At 40.2% G+C, this 12,720-nt stretch overlaps 1 pseudogene; it reads right to left on the reverse strand.

Moving 5' to 3' along the window:
• The window catches only part of LOC102826951, a 156,567-nt pseudogene extending 151,936 nt beyond the window's left edge, over positions 1-4,631 (reverse strand).
• Between the last annotated feature and the right edge of the window lie 8,089 nt (positions 4,632-12,720).

Consider the following 12,720-nt stretch of genomic DNA (forward strand, 5'->3'; position numbering starts at 1 on the left):
ATACCTGGTGTTAATTGTCATCCTCATAACCATTCTTTGAATAAAGAAAAACATATGCTATCATTTTTGTTTTACAGATGAGAAAATGAAGGCACAGAGATGTTAAATATCTCGCATAGCATGAAAATAGCAGAGCTTGAGCAATAAGTGAAGCCTTTTCACTACCGGATTTCCATTCCATTGTGCAGGAATGGAGTTGCATATACATACATGTATATGCTAGATATCATTGAATTGCAAAACTAACTTCTTTCAAGATATGGAAACTCTCAACCAAAGAAAGATGACTTTTTTTTTGTTGTAGTTTTAAAAAGAACTGATACTAAAACTAGTGACCAAAGTACTTTTTATTCTTTATAGGATGTTGTGGCTAATCATACAGTTACAGACTGTAGTGCTGCTGGTGTTTCTATTCTGTTGTTGAGATAGAGGAAGGAAAAGATCTTGGACAGAAGCATGCTTAAATGAAAGATTAAGGAACAGGGATTTGTGAATACCCAGCTTGAACTAGAACTGGAATAGAGAAAAACCAGAACAAACAAGAAAAGAGTACTGAGGCAGTGCAGTGAGTTATTTCATATGATTCTTCTACCTCATATCCTTTGCAACTCCCACCAAACATTTTTGTCCTGATGGATCCGGGCAGTAAAAGATGGGGTAAGATGTTGATAAAATGATTTGAGACAGTTATGCTTGTTAACAAAGTTAATTGTGATTGTTAAAACTTGGAATGCTCATGTGGGTTTAAAATAAGCCATACCAGAAGCAGGAGGGAGGATCATAATACTACCATCAAGAAGAAAATCCAGGAGTGGAATTCATCATTTGGGCCATGAGATCCCTGTGCATTGAACTTCCTCCACCCAGGTGCAAAAAAAAAAACTGTGACACCAGCAACAGAACCAAGACCCAGAGCATGAGACATAGCTGCGGGCTTCCCAGCTCATGGAACAAGTAAAGATGATTGACTTTGGGCAAGAAGCTTGCTTGGAGAGTAGGATGCCTCCAGGCAATTTATTTGGGTAGCCTGACAACACCACACCCCTTCAGGCTGAGGCTTATGGTTGGGTGGGGTGCTCTTTGAGCATTTATTGTTGTTGTTGTTGTTAAGTGCCATGGAGTCGGTTCTGACCCATAGTGACCCTGTATAGGGTTTCCGAGGAGCAACTGGTGATCTTGAACCACTGACCTTGCAGTTCATACTGCTTGAGCATTTATTAGCAGACTTAAAAGAGTTTTATAAAAAAAGAGAGAGATCTTCCTGTAGGCATGACTGAGGGGAGGCTGTCCTGGCTGGAAGAACTGGGCTCCAAACATCTCTGACCCTGAACTGTAACCTGTTAACTTCTTCAATAAACTCTATAACTGTCTGAGTTTTGTGTGGCCATTGCAATGAATTATCAAACTCAGAAGTAGGGATAGAGAGCAAATGTTCCAAATGGCCACCCTAATGTCAATTCAAACTATTTCACTTCCCCCTGTCCCTGCTATCTCGTGCTTTAGTTATATGCTAGCAAGGAACAGACAGCCCCTCCTCCTGTTATGCATACTGAGCTACTATTTCTCATGTTTTAGTTATGCATATGCAACAAAGGAGTCAATAGCCCCCTCCTCCCACTATGCATACTGAAATTCTTTGTTCTCTATGAAGGGGTAAGCATCCCTGCACCTTGTGGCTTTCCTAACTTTTCTATGTTCCACATACCACCTTAACTGTTCTGATGCATGTGAAGCTATACGCATACCCTATGATCTAAAAAGACCACAGCTCACACCTGTCACACAAAAAATCTTGACTGTCCAACTGGCCATCACTGGAGACAGCTGTCCTCATTATAGTGAGTAAATTTCCCTATCTCAAAACCACATCTTTTATTTTATTTTCTGCAATAAACTAATGCTTCTTGAATTGTTTTTTTTTTTTTTTTCCCAATCGCTTGGCAACTATGTACACAGAAGGCTTTTACCCTTCTGGGTCTAAATTCCAACAATTGTAGAGCCAGCCAGAAAATTGAAAAAAATCTTTGGACTCCTGAAATGAGATGGGAGAGAAAAAAGGATTCTGTGAAGGGAATCCTGGGATGGCCATTGGCCTTCATGCTCTGTCCCTTAGCAAAGTTGCTGGAGACTTGGGGACTAGAATGTGAGTATGGGGACACTATAAAAATGCCACAGTATAGATAGGCTTCTTATATGGAGTTGGGGTCTAAAAAGCTAAGAAAGATACTAGGGTGTTGGTTGCCTCCTATATGCTGTCTGTGCTACTACAGAAACAGAGATGGTTGCACAGACAGAAGCTTAGAGATAGAAGGATGAGGTGCTTTAAGAAAGAGAAGTTTGAGTAACCCAGGCTAGTACTACCAAAGCCCTAGCCATCCATCTCTAAACATCTGATTCCTCCATGGAGACTACAACTTGCTGTTTTGCAAAAGTGAAAGGACAGCGCTCGCTACAACAACATGTGAAAACAGTAATTATGAAGGTGGATTGTGTAGGACCTGTGCGAGTCCTCAACTAAATCTGAGGGGAAAACTCAGAAGAAGAGATAGGGGTCCCATATCTTGAGACCAGACAGTTTATGATTACTAAAATTAAAACAGATCAGCCCCACCCAGCCAGTTGATCTGCTAGTCCCTGAATGCCAGTAGCTGTCACAATGAGCTGTCACAATGAGCTGTCACATTGTCTGCCAAGTTAATAGAACTGATAACTCAGTACAGGCAGAAAAGGAAAGAATCTGTCACTACTTGACTCTTCTGCATGTGGGACACAGGGGCTGATGGGATAGTCCTCACCATTCTTGAAATGTCTAAAATGGCTTCTGCTTCTACCCACCCTGCATTGAGAGTGTACCTCTACAGGCAATCAATGAGAAACAGGTAGTATCACTCCTGGCATGGGTAATTGCAGCCTGCAGGCAGCCTGGCCAAATGAGGGAGATATTCTAGCTTCCCCCATACACTGGATGGCTAAGGAGAAACTTCAGGATACAATTAAGGAACTTGGGATGAAGCATGCCTTATACACAGAACATTATCAGGGCCCAGATAATGAGTTCACAGGTGTAATGGGGGATGAGATTTTACAACTAGCTGCTAACCAGTGGTGTCCATATTGAGCTCTATGGTGGGAAAGCCAGTATCCTGGTCTGCTCAGGTTGTAGTAGACCTCAGTGAAACTGAAAAGGCGTGCTACTAGAATGTTTGAGCTGTGTGAAGACAGGTGGGGAATTAGTGGGAAAATAAAACAGGCCCAGTTTGATTTACTATAAAGCAAATATTGATTGCCTTGTTTGCTGCAGGTACCCTCTGGGACAAAATTAGCAAACAGCCTACCAAGGCCCTGGTGAAACTGTGGCAGAAACTCCTCCTTGAGCAGCAATTCACCAGAGTATAGGACTTTCAAAGGCCCATGGCTCCTAATGAGCCGCTGGCATGGCCAATGCCATACTCCTTGACTAGAGGTGGGGCCAAGGTTTCCCCAGCCCTCAGATATGGAAACTATTGGGATACCAGAGTCCCCATGTGGAATTAACCATACATTGGTCTCCAAGGAGTAAGCAATCTGTTTTAGCTCTAGTGGACACCAGGACTGAGCGCACCCTGGTTCATGGAGTCATTCACCAGTTCCAGGGGCTGCTGAGTATTATTGATAGATATGGGAATAGCACAGTTAAAGTGTCCCAAGTGGCTTTGACTCTGCTGATTGGCTGTTTATCCACTAAGGAATATAAAGTATACATTTCTCCTCTTCCTGAATATATCCAGGGCATGGACTTACTAGAAGGGATGACACTTATTATGACCACAGAAGAGTTACATTTAAGGGTCTATGTGATAAAATCTTTTATTTGGGGATGGGCAAAGTGGACCCCAGTCCACTTACCCCCTTCCTCATTGGGAGGTTGAGATCAAGCAATACTGCCTACCTGGGGGGCATAAGGAGATCATAACCACTATAGTTGAATTTGATGGAGAATATTAGGTCTACTCACAGACCATTCAATAGATTGGTATGGCCAATGTGGAGGCCAGATGGATTTTGGCATGTAACTATAGACTACTGTGAGCTTAACAAGGTGATGCACCCCCTTTGTGCAGTTGAACCTCGCATTGCTTCCCTCCTCAACAATATTGGAGAATGATTAGTTACCTATCACTTTGTGCTTGACCTAGCTAAGTATGCCTTTTTAATGTATCTACATTGATGCTGACAACCAAGAACAGTTTTCCTACAAATGACATGGAGAACAGTGGACATTCACAACTCTCACACAGAGGTATGTCCACAGCCCCACAGTGTGACGTGGGCAAGTTGCCCAGGACCTAGAAAAGTGGCATAAGCCCACATATTGATGATAACATGTTAACCTGTAATACTCTGTCCTCGCTTAAACAAGGAGTGTCACAGCTAGTGTTACACCTGAATTCCAGGGGCTGGGTTGTCAATGAAGCCAAATTGCAGGGCCCTGGATCAGCTGTCAAATTCCTGGGTGTTGTGTGGTCAGGTATGACAAAGGTAGTTCTCAAAGCCATAATTGACAAAGTTAAAGCATACTCCTGATCTATGAAAGTAAAGAGTTGAAAACAGTGCTGAGAATGTTGGAGTATTGGAGGCCCTTTGTTCCCCATCTAGCACAAAATTTGCACCCTCTGTTCAGCCTAGTAAAGAAAGGAAGAATTTGGAATTGGACTCCCAAGTTGAAGCAGTCCTTTAATGAGGATTAAGTAGCAGTAAAATATGTACAGTTTCTTGCGACCATAGTGGTAGGGCAACAGTATGAATCGGATATCACCAGTTACCTTGAGAAGTATGGTTGGGACCTTTGGTAACAGCAACAGGATTGATGGATTCCCTTAGAATTTTAGTCTCAGCTGTGGATAGGAGCAGAAAACCAATGGAGCCCTTTAGAAGGCAACTATGTGTGCTGTTCAACAGCTTGCAGCTTGTAGAAGACATTACAAAGGAGGCCCCTGTAAGAGTGTGGACACACTACCCATACAGGGGTGGGTCAAGGACTTTGCTAAGCCCCAGTTGGGGTTGGCTCAATGCAGCACATTGGCCATTTGGTATGCATATTTGCAGCAGAGGAGTGTAGTCTCAGCCAACTCCTCGAGTGCTAAGTTACACCAGACCCTTGACCTATGTCACCAGTGGAACACCAGGTGCCCATGACAGAAGTGCCTCCATGGGAGAGTTACATATGGAGGATAATGGGAAAATTCCCAAGGATGCTTGGTACATGGATGGCTCAGTTTTAGGTAACTCCCCACAGTGGTCTGCAATAGTTAAACAACCAGCCATGGAAGGTATGTGGATCGACCAGGGCACAGGTCAAAGTAGCCAGTGGGCTGAGTTGAGGGCTGCTTGGATTGTAATGATGCATGAGCCCAGCCCCTTGTCCTGTGCACAGGCAGCTGGGCAGTGTACAGAGGAATAACATTATGGATAACACAGTGGAAAACACAAGAATGGCTAATGACACAATGAGCCCTCTGGGGAATGAAACTGTGGAGGGCATTTGGGCTCACACACAGGATCAGAAGGCCATGCGAATCCAAATATCCCTATAAGCAATTGCTGTTTGCTGGTGCCTGGAAATCTCATAATCTTTTCTTGCTGTTGCCTTAGGATCTAAACTCAGGTCCATTGTCTCCCTTGCCTGGGTATGGCAATCATGTTCCCTTTGGTTTGTTTTTTTGGCCCCATGGGAAGTAGGGTAAGAGGTAGGTTTACAGGAATCCCCATTGTTTCACTAAGAACCTCCTAAAAACCTACGGTGTTTTATCCCAGGAGGGACTCCATCCCTCAGGAGACTCCTGTTTTAAGCCTATGGAACAGTGCAGTCCCCATGTTGGACTACACAAGCTTCCTATTCCAATAGGGCCCTCAGGGGCAAACAGTATGGTATTGAAAGTGGGGAATCAGGGACTTAATGGACATGACTTTTCTCTGGCAGCATTTCTCACCTCTCTTGTCCTTAGAATATGAAACAATATTTATGTCAGTTGGGCCACCATGATTTGAGACATGAGGAATCCATCAACTGGTGGATGTGTAGAGAACTCCCCATCTTTTCCACTGCTAACATGCCATAGAGAATTGCATCTGCCAATGTCAGTGCCTGGGCCTACTTAACAAAGTGGTGCAACTGGTCTGCAGACCACTTCCCAATGCTTCCAGCTGAGTGTTCTATACAACTTCCCTCCTGAGACTGTACCTGTTCCCAGATGTTACATCTGTTACTTGAGCAAGTTAAGGGCACACACCCTCAGGGTTATGCTATATGAGGATGGCCTGGGTGACTGTTAGCAGTACATATCCAACTGAACTATAAGACCCACTAGTGTGTAGAAAATGCCCCTGCAAATAACAGCCATAGGGGTTAGCTTTCACAATAAGCATGCTGCCAAGTCATTTCAAGTGACTTCTCCTTCTGAATGGGGGCACAGGATCATGCTAGTGTCAAAGCCTACCCCTTACCCTGGGTCTGGTTCTGGGCATGTGGGTGTCATGGAAGGCCCTACCTATCCCACAATTAGACAGGCAAGTGCACATGGGGACAGCTTTATAGCTCTAGCACCATTTACAAATGCCTGCCTCTTAAACCCAGTAACTGGAACACAGTGTACAGATGATACCATTGGATCAAACATAGCTCCTGCTTGTTTTACCTCCTTGCAACTTTGGCTCCTGGGGCCAAATTTATTGATGGGGAATGGCAAGTTGAGGGTCTGGCAAAGCTGTTTTAAATGAAACCCACCATGTTCCTCACATTGTTGTCAACAGAGACAGAGTAAATGAGCATGGCGGTACTGCAAATTTGCATAGCCCTAGATATTCTCACCGCTGCTCTGGGGGCACCTGTGCTCTCATTCATACTGAATGTTGTGAGTATACACCTGCTTATTACCATAACAATTCCATGGCCATGCCACAGATGCAGGGGCTTCACTCCACAATCTAGCAGTTATCTACTGGCCCCTTTTCAAGTTGGCTTAGCTCCTTACCTTCAGCATGGTGCCTATTCTTCTATCAATTGTTGGGATCTTGTGCCAGGAGATAATGTTTTGTTATAGTATATATGGTTGCTGCGGCCTTTGATTACAATTCTCTAATGCCTAGATCCAAGGGATCATGCAGAAGACTGATGATAAGATTGTGAGGGACATTTAGGGGAATTGGGGTAGACTGTAGGGACAGAGTGCAAACTCTCCAAAACGGCCACCCTAATGTCAACTCAAACCATATATACTACCCCTTGCCCCTGCACCTCCTATCTCATGCTTCAATTATACACAATTGTCATCTCCTGCTAGGCATACTGAAACTCCTTGTTCTCATGTTTTAATTACACATAAGCTAGAAAGGAGCTGATAGCCCCCTCCTCCAATTATACATCATCTCTGTTATCTATGAAGGGGCAGGCAGTCCTACACCTTATGGAATTCTTACCTTTTCCATAATATGCATATCACCTTAAATTGCCCTGACACATGTGCCACGTGTATACACATGATATAGAAAGACTAGCCCAGTCCCCTTATGTGGAAAATTTTGATTGTCTAGTCGGCCACCACTGGAGACAACTGTCGTTATCCTGTCCACAAATCATCTGTTTTCTTTTCTTTTCTATAATAAACTAATGTCTCTTGAATTGGTCAGTGGTCTTTTTTCAAACCTGTGGTAACTATGTACATAGAAGGATTTTCCCTTTTTGACCCAAATCCCAACATTAGATGAGAAAATAAGAGTTACCATGGAAGAATGGTTATTGTAATTATTATTAGTTTTTGCAAGCAGTCATCAACATGGATTAAATGTTTTCATCCTTATTAGTTTTTTTCCTTGATAACTAAATTTGTATATCATATTTAATTAATTGACAATAAAAATTATTGAATGAATTAGTCTGCTACCTAGAGCAGTACTATTTCTGATATCACTCTACAAAACATACTCTAAGACAAAAATACAACTTTGTTTATTCAATCTTTATATAGCACAAACCTAGATAGACACCACTATTCTTAGGTTAATTTTTAATTCTGTGGTGACTTTTGCGCTGTGATGCTGGAAGCTATGCAACTGATATTTTAAATACTAGCAGGGTTCAGTTGAGCTTCTAGAGTAAGACAGACTAAGAGAAAAAGAAGGAGACCATTTTTTAATGGTTAACTACTGCGAGCTTTATGAATGGCAGCAAAACATTGTCTGATATAATTCTGGAAGATGATTCCCTCAGGTTGGAGCACTCAGGTATGACTGGAGAAAATATGAATTCTCAAAGTAGAGCTGACTTTAATGATGTAGATGGAGCAAAGCCTTTGGGGTCCTTATTTGCTGATGAGGCACAATTGAAAATGAGAAGTAACAGCTCATTAATATCCATTAATAATCTTAACACTAATGATTGAAGGTTAGAAGAGAAGGGGAATGACATCAAGAAAATCATACAAGAAGGAAGCAAAAAGTAATTAAACAGACAAGAAAAAAGAAAAGATCAAAATAGATGTCAGAAGAGACTCTGAAACTTGCTCTGGGACACAGAGAATCTAAAGCCACTGGAACAAATGGTACAATAAAAGGGCTGAACAGAATATTTCAAAGGGCAGCTTGAGAAGACAAAGTGAAGTATAATAATGAAATATGCAAAGACCTGGAGTCAGAAAACTCAAAGGGTTTTTCAAGTTGAAAGAGCTAAAGTCAATTTTCAAGCATTGGGCTGCAATATTAAAGGATTCTATGAGCAAATTCACCACTCATCTGACAGTTTGTCATACTGTGGTGGCTTGCATGTTGCTGTGATGCTGGAAGCTATGCAGGGTTACCCAGTGTGGACAAGTTGCAGCTAAGCTTCTAGAGTAAGGTAGACTAAGAAGAAGGATAGGAACACTACTGAAAGTTTAGCCACTGAAAACCTTATGAATAGCAGCAGTACATTGTCAGATATAGTGTTGGAAGATGAGCCCCTTAGGTTGGAAGGCACTCAAAATGTGACTGTGAAAGAGCTACCTCCTCAAGACATGATGATGTGAATGGAGTAAAGCTTTGGGGACCTTCATTTGCTGATGGGCACAACTCATGATGAAGGGAGAGAGCTGTAAATGTTCATTAATAATCACCAAATAAAATGTATAAAATAGGATTCTTGAAAAGTTGGATATTATCAACAATGAAATGGAAGGCATAAAGATGGATATACTATGCATTAGTGATCTGAAATGGACTGCTATTGGCCATTTTGAAACAAACAATCGTATGGGTTACTATGTGGGGGATGATAAATTCAGGAAGACTGGTGACACAAAAGAACATTTCAAGACTTACCTTGAAATGTGACAGGATAATAACCATATGCTTACAAGGTAGATCAGTTAATACCTCTATTACTCAAATGTACACACCAATGACTAAAGTCAGTGATAGTAAAACTGAAGAATTCTTCCCACTTCTATAGTCTGAACTCGATCAAACATATATCAACATGTATTGATAATTACTGGTGATTGGAATGGGAAGGTTGGAAACAAAGAAGAAGGATCAGTAGAAAATATGGTCTTCGTGATAGAAAAGATGCTGAAGACCACATGATAAAATTTTGTAAGACCAATGAATTACTCATTGCAAATATCTTTTAAAAATAACAAAAAAGGTGATTATACACATTGACTTTACCAGATATAATGCATAAGAATCAGATTGACTGAATCTGTGGGAAAAGATGTTGGACAACTCAGTATCATTAGCCATAAAACAAAGCTAGGTGCCAACTGTGGAATAGACTAATTGCTCTATAGTAAGTTCAGGCTGAAGCCAAGTAAAATGAAAAGAAGACAACAAAAGTGAAAATATGGCCTCAAGTATACTCTACCTGAATTTAGAGACTATCTCTAAATCAAATAGATTTGATGCATGAGACACTAATGACCAGAGAAGCTGTGGGATGATATTAAGAACACCATACACAAAGAAAGCAAAGTCTTTAAAAAGACAGGCAAGAAAAAAAATACCAAAATGTGTGTCAAAAGAGACTCTGGAATTAGCTCTTTAGCACAGAGATGCTAAAGTGAATGGAAGGAGTGATGAAACAATAGAACTGAAAAGAAAATGTCAAAGGGATGTTTGAGAAGACAAAGTTAAGCATTATAATGATATGTGCAAGGGCCTGGAATTAGAAAATCAAAAGAAAAGAACATGCTCAACATTTCTCAAGCTAAAAAAACTGAAGAAAAAATTCAAGACTTGACTTATAGTATTAAAGGATTCTATTGGCAAAATACTGAATGATACAGAAAGCATCAAAAAAAAAAAAAAAAAAAGATGGAAGGAATACACAGAATCATTGTACTAAAAAGAAATGGTTGATGTTCAACCATTTCAAGAGGTAGCATACCGTCAAGAGCTGATGATACTGAAGGAAGAAATCTAAGCTACACTGAAGGCATTGTTGAAAAACAAGGCTCTAGGAACTGACTGAATACAAATTGAAATCTTTCAACAAACTAATACAGCAATGGAGGCACTCATTCATCTATAGCAAGATATTTAGTAGACCAACTGATTAGAAGAGATGCACATTTGTACCCATTCCAAAGAAAGGATACCTGATGAAATGTGGAAATCATTGAAGAATACCAGAAATATCACATGCAAATAAAATGTTGCTGAAGATATTTCCAAAATGGTTATAGTAGTATATGGGCAGGGAACTGCCAGGAATTCAAGATGGATTCAGAAGTGGATGTGGAACTAGGGATATCATTGTTGATGTCAGATGGATCTTGGCTGAAAGTAGACAATACCAGAAAGAAGTTTTCTTGTTATTTATTGACCATAGCAAACATTGCAAAGAATGAGTGTTCCAGAACACCTGACTGTGCTCATAAGGAACTTGTATATACACCAAGAGAGAGTTGTTAGGACAGAACAATGGGACACTAAATGATTTAGAATCAGGAAAGATGTGTGCCATGATTGCATCATTGTACCATATATAATCAATCCATATGCTGGGCAAATAATCTGAGAAGCTGGATTATATGAAGAAGAATTTGGCATCAGGATTGATTCATTAACCTGTGATATGCAGATGACACACCTTTGCTTGCTGAAAACCAAGAGGATTTGAACTACTTACTGATGAAGATAAATGGCTACAGCCTTCAGTAAAGAAAACAAAATCCTCACAACTGGACCAATAAACAACATCAGGATAAATGAAGAAAAGATTAAAGTTTTGAAAGACCTCGATTTGCTTGGATCCATAATCAATACTTATGGAAACAGCAGTCAGAAAATCAAATGATATACTGCATTAAACTAATCTGCTACAAAAGACCTCGTCAAAATATTAAAAAACAAAAAGTCACTTTGAGTACTAAGGTGTGCTTGAACCAAGCCATGGTATTTTCAGTCACCTCAAAAGCATATGAAAGTGACAATGAATATTGAAGACAAGTAGAATCAATATAATTAAACTATGATGTTGGAGAAAAATATTGAAAATACCATGGACTGCTAGAAAACCAAACAACTCTGTCATTGAAGATTTATAACCAGAATGCTCTTTGGAATTGAGAAAGGTGAGATTTTTGTCTCTCATATTTTGTACATGTTGTCATGAGGGACAAGTAACTGGAGAATGGCATGATGCTTGGAAAAGTGGAGGGTAAGAAAAATAGAAAAAGACTACCAATGAGATGGATTGACACAATGGCAGCAACTACAAATAAAAACAAATGTGAGGGTGACGCTGGCCCCAGAACTATTTTATTTAGTTGTGCATACTGTTGCTATGGAGTCCTGGTGTGGCTTTGTGGGCTAATGCGTCAGGCTGCAAAGTCGTTTGAACTGCAAGGTCGGTGGTTCAAGCTCACCAGCTGCTCTTTGGAAACCCTATACAGGGTTGCCATGGGTTGACATTGACTCGATGGCACTTAACAGCAACAACAACTGTTGCTCTGAGTTGGAACTGACTTGACAGACCCCAACAACAACAGCAGCATGATTCAGAAGAAGAAAATATTTTATTAGAAAACAATACATTGGATCAAAAATACTAAAACTCATTGATGTTATATATATTTCATTTGACACATTGAGCTTGAAAATGAAGAATCTGCTAAAATCCACTGGGTATAGAGTTACAAACAAGATACTAATTTTCTATTTTTAAAATTTCATGTTTATAATATAATCTAACTGAAAGAGTTTGCTCTATTAAAACCAACCTTAAGCCATTCAGTATCCTCTTTAGATATTTATAGTTGTTGGGATGGACTCCAATTGTTGTAGTTCACAAGGACTTTTCACACATTCCTTTTTATTTTATCAGCAAGAGCATTTATAGATGTGCTATGGGTACAAGAAATTTTAAAAATTTAATTTGTGCCTCTTGAAAATTATTCAGTGTTCCTGTAGATAAATAATGCAAAGTTGTTTGACTTCACTAGTTAGGTGATATAGATGAAAAGTTACATTGTCTCCAATGTAAAAAATAGAAACCATAGAAAAAATAGTTAGCATAATTTGAACTTCTGCTATAAGCAAGGCATTGTTAAGAATACAATTTAACAGAAACAGTAAGGTTAATATACTGATAGTTGTTGTTGTTAAGAGCCATCAAGGTGATTCTGACCCATAGCAACCCTGTATAGGGTTTCAAAGGAGCAGCTGGTGACCTTGAACCACTGACCTTACAGTTCAATTAGCTTTGCA

This window comes from Chrysochloris asiatica, unplaced genomic scaffold, assembly GCF_000296735.1.
Source record: "Chrysochloris asiatica unplaced genomic scaffold, ChrAsi1.0 scaffold00193, whole genome shotgun sequence".
In the NCBI taxonomy this organism is placed as follows: Eukaryota; Metazoa; Chordata; class Mammalia; order Afrosoricida; family Chrysochloridae; genus Chrysochloris; species Chrysochloris asiatica.